Raw genomic sequence first — 7,027 nt, 5'->3', positions numbered from 1 at the left:
GTTGGATCCTATCTCGTTTAGGTATGCTCCATATCTCACTTTGTTCGTATTTATGAGGGTCTGTATAGGTCTTTACAGAATGGAGAAGAATGAACAGGAAAAAAAACCAAGTGAAAAATGGGGTGCCTCATGAAAGATATAAATAATAGAAAATCACGGGCAAGATAAATGGATAAATAGAGAAAAAATGGCTAAAAAATAAAAGAATACAGAAATAAAGAACCCCATATAGACCATCATGTATGTACGGTTCTCGTTCATCCAAAATACAGTGTAAATGATTGACACATTATGTGTATGGGATAATTTACGGTCTTGTATTCATCCCTCTTTGTCCATACCCTTAAAAATGACTTTGGAGAAACTTTATTTAACTTCTATATAAGAACTTGCATAACATAAAAGGTGATTTAGGGAAAATTGATTTGTACGGGCCTACATTTTGGAAAACATAATTAAGTAGTTATATAACATTGGCCATGATGTGGGCATTTTCGAGTTATATTATTGTAAAATTAAGAAAAATATGTACATATAAGCCATCTTATTTCAATAAATGAAAAATATAAATTCGGGTCTAAGATTTTTCTCATCTAATGCAAAACATGTACAAAACAAAAACATCAAGTTATCAACCCATTTGCCTCACCCTATCGCCATGTTTTCCTAAATTTCTGGCTGTACATGATTTCGGTAAATGTAAATCTAGAGCGTGCGAATCCAAAAACGGTATATTTTATTTTGGAAATAACCGGTTTTTGTGTGTATATAAGAGATCGTTAAGTTGTGTATTGGATTATTTTTCTCCTTACTTTCAGTTTCTTCTACTGATCTTTATAGTAATGAATTTGTCCAAAATGTTCGAAATGTTCAGTAATGAATATAATACAATTACTGTCTTTTGATGAGGTAAATATGTGGTTTTACTGCATAGCAATATAATATTTCCCACAGAAAGTAACCAAAAGTTAGCGTGCAATAAATTCTAATATTGCACTAGTGCAATAAATTCTCAAAATTTATGACGTCATCAACGACAAAATCTTAGTTTAAACCAATTTTTACTTTCAAATATTATATTGCTATACAATAAAAGGGTTATTGCATGAATATTGGGGAATATTGTCCCTCGTAGAACATATATTGCACTTTTGAAAACTGATATTCACTGAGGCCGACGGCCGAAGTGAATGTCAGTTTTCAAAAGTCAACTAAACCTCATATTTACCGAAACAAAAGACAGTGATTGTTTTATTCCGTATTCCGAGAGAGAAACTGTATGTTTTTGACAATTATCTTCCAAACCATATGTACATCAAACGAGTTTATCTGAACTATTCACGTAAAAGCACGCGACGTTTTGCGAGGTGAATATACTTTTTCCGCAGGTGAATATGTAGTTGTATTCAAAACCCAATTAGTATAGAAAAACCTACTAAAATAAAACCGATATGGAATAATTATTTATATCATATGATTTATTTGTTCCGTTATCTTATACAGTAAACATTAATTTGTTTATTTCCTGAAACGAAATGAAAAATAACGTTCTAGTATGTAATACACATGGCAACTAAGAATTTTCAGGCTGATTGACCAAAAGTAAATATTGGAGATGAGAGAACAAACTAATATAAGTTACTATCTTTCAGGTAATAGCATGTCACCGGAATATCCCAAATTCTGAACTCTATGTCAAACTTCTGGGACAAAACAAGTATTTCAACCGAAAATGCGTGGAACAAATATACTCTTTTTCTTCATTGCATGGTTACCATTTTTTGCTACCGCAGATACATGTAATCGGCCTAAAAAGGTGGAAACGTCTTTCAATGCAGGTTACATTTATGGTCCATGGTACATTGTCAGAGGATTAAATCCGGATCGTGATTGTTTTAATTGTTATAACATAACATTTTTGGCAATGCACAATAACACTTTCTATGCGATTGAACATTATGAAAAGCTTAATGACGCAATGTCGTATGTTGAATCTGATTGGACAGTGTTTCAGTGGAATGTTTCTACTCCTGGAATTCTGCAATTTGATAGTTCGTCAGGAGGAGAAACTTTGGAATGGAGAATATTGGATTATGGTGAAGACTATGTATATTCATATTACTGTGGAACAAATAACGGGACAAATCCATTTCAGGGATCGGTTGTATATTCAAAGACCAAAAGTCTTTCGAAGAAAGTTATTTCAAAACTAGAACATGTTGCTTCTTCTGTCGGATTAAAATTTGACACCTATTGTAAGCCTGATAATAATAAGTGCTCAAAACTAAGTCATCTATAGATTTATAAAAATGAATCACTGTACTGTTTAATAACTTTAAAAATAAATAATTCAAAGATATCAATGGTTATGATTTTTAACGCCAAATAAGTCAGACTTTCAAATTTGAGATTTTTCTAACAGCAGCAAGATCATGGATTATTGTAAGCGTTCGAACTTATGTCCACATTGAACCCTCGTTTCAGAGAAAGGTGTTGCCAAACCCTTTTACTTTGGCGACAGTATTGCATGTAGAATGGAGTCAGTACGTGAATGTCTGTACGAGGACTGTATCAAAATCATTGTAACTTATTTTTGGTTATTGTTCTTAATTTTTTTTTTAAATTAGTCAACTCAACTACATTATTATAAAGATAAGAAGATGTGGTATGATTGCCAATGAGACAACTCTCCACCAAAGACCAAATGAAATAGAAGTTAACAACTATAATTCACCGTATGGCCTTCAACAATGAGCAAAAACTGGTGATAATGAATTTAACAATCCATTAATACGATTTTAATCCGTTATCACGATTTTTTTAATTCGTAATCTCGAATTCAAAATATTCTTTTGGGAGTTTCTAAATGGGCTTCCGTAGTTTGCCGAGTTGATCTTTTTACATAATTTCATACCACATACTTTCAAGTATAACTTGTCATTAGGTCGTATGTCTTTTAAAACGTTGGTGGTCATGCGGGATTTTATAAACGATGGAGCTAACAAATAGTTCATATTGATTTTAATCAATTATCCAGTCAGAACGCAAGCGAGTAAAATTCTATAGGTACCGTGACAAAAGACCAAGTATTCAACAGCATTGCCAATGTCAACTAAAGACTGATTCGATCACCTGGCAGAACTATGCAACATTAAAACCATATATCACATCTTAATCTTTACTTTGATATTGTTTATAGAGCTCGTACATTGAGATTCGATCATGTTAACTTATTAATCCTTCGAGTAAACTTATTCTGAAAAATTGAAAGTTTAACATTTTTGTTCTAACTTTGAATGGTAACATTGATTTCGCTTTTCTCAGACTGTTTATTATGTCTTTACACTTAATCAATTACGTGTGTACTGATTGACATTTCAGTCTGGGATGACATGGTGTATTTATTAGTTGATTTTGGCTGTGCACTAGCTTTCATTAACTGCGAGTACTCTTAATTCGGCACTTGTTGATTGTTTCAGGTCGTGCGGTGACCTTCAGTTGTTTAAATCCTCGTAATTGGGTCTCTGGGGGATAGTTGTCTAATTGGCAATCAAATCATATAACAAAGACGGATTGTGACAAAGTTTGATCCAGATACATCAGAGAAAAATTTACAAATGACAAAGTAATCTCAGGAAGAAAAAAACTATAAGAGTCCATTGACAATTATCTTAAGCAATTACAGCAGTTAAAATGTCTTTACAACCGAATGTTCCAATTCACCTGAAACTTTTATACTGATGCTTGGAATAAACCCAAGAGATATTCTAGTTCCAGGGTCAACATAGACTCTGTAAAAAAGCAATAATTACAAGACTGACAATTATTACTTGTTCCAGACACATTAGCATAATAATGGTGTGATTAATATTGTTCCGTATATATCAAGTCTATCACGAAATCTGTCTTTTTGACAAAAAACAAAACAAATTCAATTATACATTTACAAAACAAAACACCGATTATGTAAATCTCTCCCGCTTTGTAGCAGAGTTGATAATTTTTGCCATATTATTGGCATGTTTAGATTGGTTAGTTTTGAAACTTGTCTCACGAGCAAACTTTTCCCTATTTTTTCCACAACTGTTTCATAAAATCAGCTTCATATAATAGTTTGGATTAACTCATTAAAAGGAGAGAGAACAAAATCATACACTTTATCAAATACACTGGGAAATTTTCATGTGGATTTCTTGAATAACATGAGGTAAACGCTATAGGTACATTTCGAAGGTTAGTCTTATCTTCTCTTTAAAACTATCCCAACACATTACGAGTTTAAACACGATTTATATCATCCTTGAACTATTTTCAACCTTTATTATCTTAAGTCCATGCCAATTGTCTTGTAAGACAGCATGAGCAGTCCTTCACAGATATTTCATAACTCAGTCTTGTTCAAAGTTTTGCAAGACCTTTCCTGGTCTCGGCGAACTAGGTTATATAAAATACAGCTTTCGTTAGTCGAGTGATGCCTTTCCTTCTGGACTGCATATAGCTTTTTAACACAGTACATTATAAAAGATGGCATGTAAACTGAATACCTTCCAGATCAGTTGCTTTTTTTCAGTAGTAAAGGATAGTAAATTTCCTTCCGTGCCGTCAAACCAGTATATCTTAATCGTCTAAAAAAGACGACTTTACAACAGTAATTCTAAATCGGATACTATGTTTTATGCATGGCTACATTAGAACACTGCAAAGTTACTCACCCAACTTTGTCAATATAACGGAATTATAAACAACTTTCATACAAGTGGGAAGTTTAGCTAGCTATAAAACCAGGTTTTAACCCACCATTTTCTTCGGAAAATGTCTGTACCAAGTAAGGAATATGACAGTTGTTTTTTCACTTATTCTGTTGATTAATAGCGTTTGATTTTGTCAGTTTTTATGGCCTTCCCCTTTTTGAATTTGCCGCATGGAGTCCGGTATTTTTGTTATACCTTTTTACATTCGTTTAGACTATAATGTAGCCCCGCAATGTTAGATCTGCAGATTTGAACTAAACATGATTTTCCTTAGAATTCTAAGCGGCGTTTGAACTCATGCATCGAGGATTTGGCTGAGTTGTTAAGTCTGTATCGGATCACCGTTATTGTAAAGCTCTGTGGTATATTCTATTTCATTATAATTTATTTTATTTGTATCTCGCTCCAATCCGTACACGTTATCAAAAAATAGGATGTCATAGATCAACTAATATCATATATAATCGAGTCTATTACTGACTGGTACATGGAAAACATAGTTAGATGTAATATAAAGGGAAAATACATGTTTTTGATCCAAAACTCTATTGATATCTGGTTTTGGCGAAGATTTTGAACTCATACCAGTTATAAAAATAATAGACCAGAAACTGATCTTATCCATATGGTTTTAATACAAAATCTGCTGAGTAATAAATTCTTATCATAAAAGTGGGCAATCAAGATGGTAGGGAGTGTTTTAAAAATCCAGTCAGATCAGGAATAGATTATGTGGTTCCGAATACGATAATGACAATATAGCAAGAAAACACACAAAAAACACAACAATATCAAAACGAAATTCAACGAAAACATGATAGACCCAAAGCTGTAAGCAATGATCTGCCTCTATTTAAACATGTCCATGTTTTATTAATGTCAAGTCGGAATAAATTTAAATTCTAGAAAAAGCAACAAAATCAACGGCTGATGTTATTTGAGTGAAGTATTAACCGAAACAAAGTTATGATGAAGACCATGTTACTTTTGAACAGATGAAACCAACCTGGGAACAAAGTTAGTAGCTTTATTTCTATAAACCCCGTTAAAAAAATTCGGGATACAATTAGTTAACACTCTTTAATATTGATGTTCCTGATCAGCTGGTTTGACATATTAATCTGCTGTTTTACAGCGCAATGGGTCATCAAAAATCCATCCTCATCTCCTTTGATATTATCATTACAAATGTCAATGAATATCTCCTTTCTTTCTACTGGATACTTTAATCGTTGCAAAAATTCTTATAAAAATCAATATATAGTCGCAGCTCGTCTACATGTTCAAAGAAACATCTTCCTAAAATTATCACTACCATTCTTTCTACAGTCAAAGACGCCTTTAAAACATAGTGATGATATTCAACCAATACTGTAAAAAGTAAAACAAAAATATCGAACTCCAAGGCAAATTAAAAAAGGGAAAGTCCATTAAAACTGACAAAATAAAACGCTACCTATCAACGGAACATATGAAAAACAGCTGCCATATTCTTGACTTGGTATTGGTAGTCCCCAAAGAAAATGGTGGATAAAACCTGGATTTAAAGCTAGCTAAAATCAGATGTGGATTCTTAAAAATTCTATAAAGATCCTTCACAAAATTGTTTAATCACAATCATTACAGTTTTGCAATAATACCAAAACTTTGACTTTTCTACACTGTACACTACTGTTAACCCATGCTCAATTTGAAGATCGACCATGTCTTTTGTTTAAACAGTTCTTTTTCTTCCAAAAAAGGTATCTAGATACAAGTTTCTTGTCTTATGTTACGAAAAATCTTACTTTGTGAAGAACCGCATTAATACACCGAAGACGATATTTTCAAAATGCTGGATTGTTTTTTATTAACGTACTATTTTTTGAGTTTGGTGGACAAACAGTCGGTATTCAAAAGTGAACACATATGAAGAAAAATTCATACAAAGATAGAAAGAATATAATGTGCCAAGTTCTCTTTTCAGTTTCAGATATATTGATAATTTCCTGTCACTCAATATTCCACATTTCAGTGAGTGCTTGCATCTCATATATCCCAGTAAACTTGATATTAAATATATTAGAAGGTATGCTTCATATATGCATCTTTTTTTTTGATATTTACACAGATGGAATATTTCAAACTAGGATTAATGACAAACTTTACTATTGTCGTCTTTACCATTGTCAACTTCATATTTTCAGCAGTACCATACCTTCTGTTCCATCATATGGTGTTTATAAGGGCCCCGCCTAGTGGCGGGTCGCCCTATAGTGATCAGTCTGTCCGTCCGT

Source organism: Mytilus californianus, unplaced genomic scaffold (assembly GCF_021869535.1).
Source record: "Mytilus californianus isolate M0D057914Y unplaced genomic scaffold, xbMytCali1.0.p SCAF_3, whole genome shotgun sequence".
Lineage (NCBI taxonomy): Eukaryota > Metazoa > Mollusca > Bivalvia > Mytilida > Mytilidae > Mytilus > Mytilus californianus.
Note: the sequence above shows the minus strand (reverse complement) of the source record.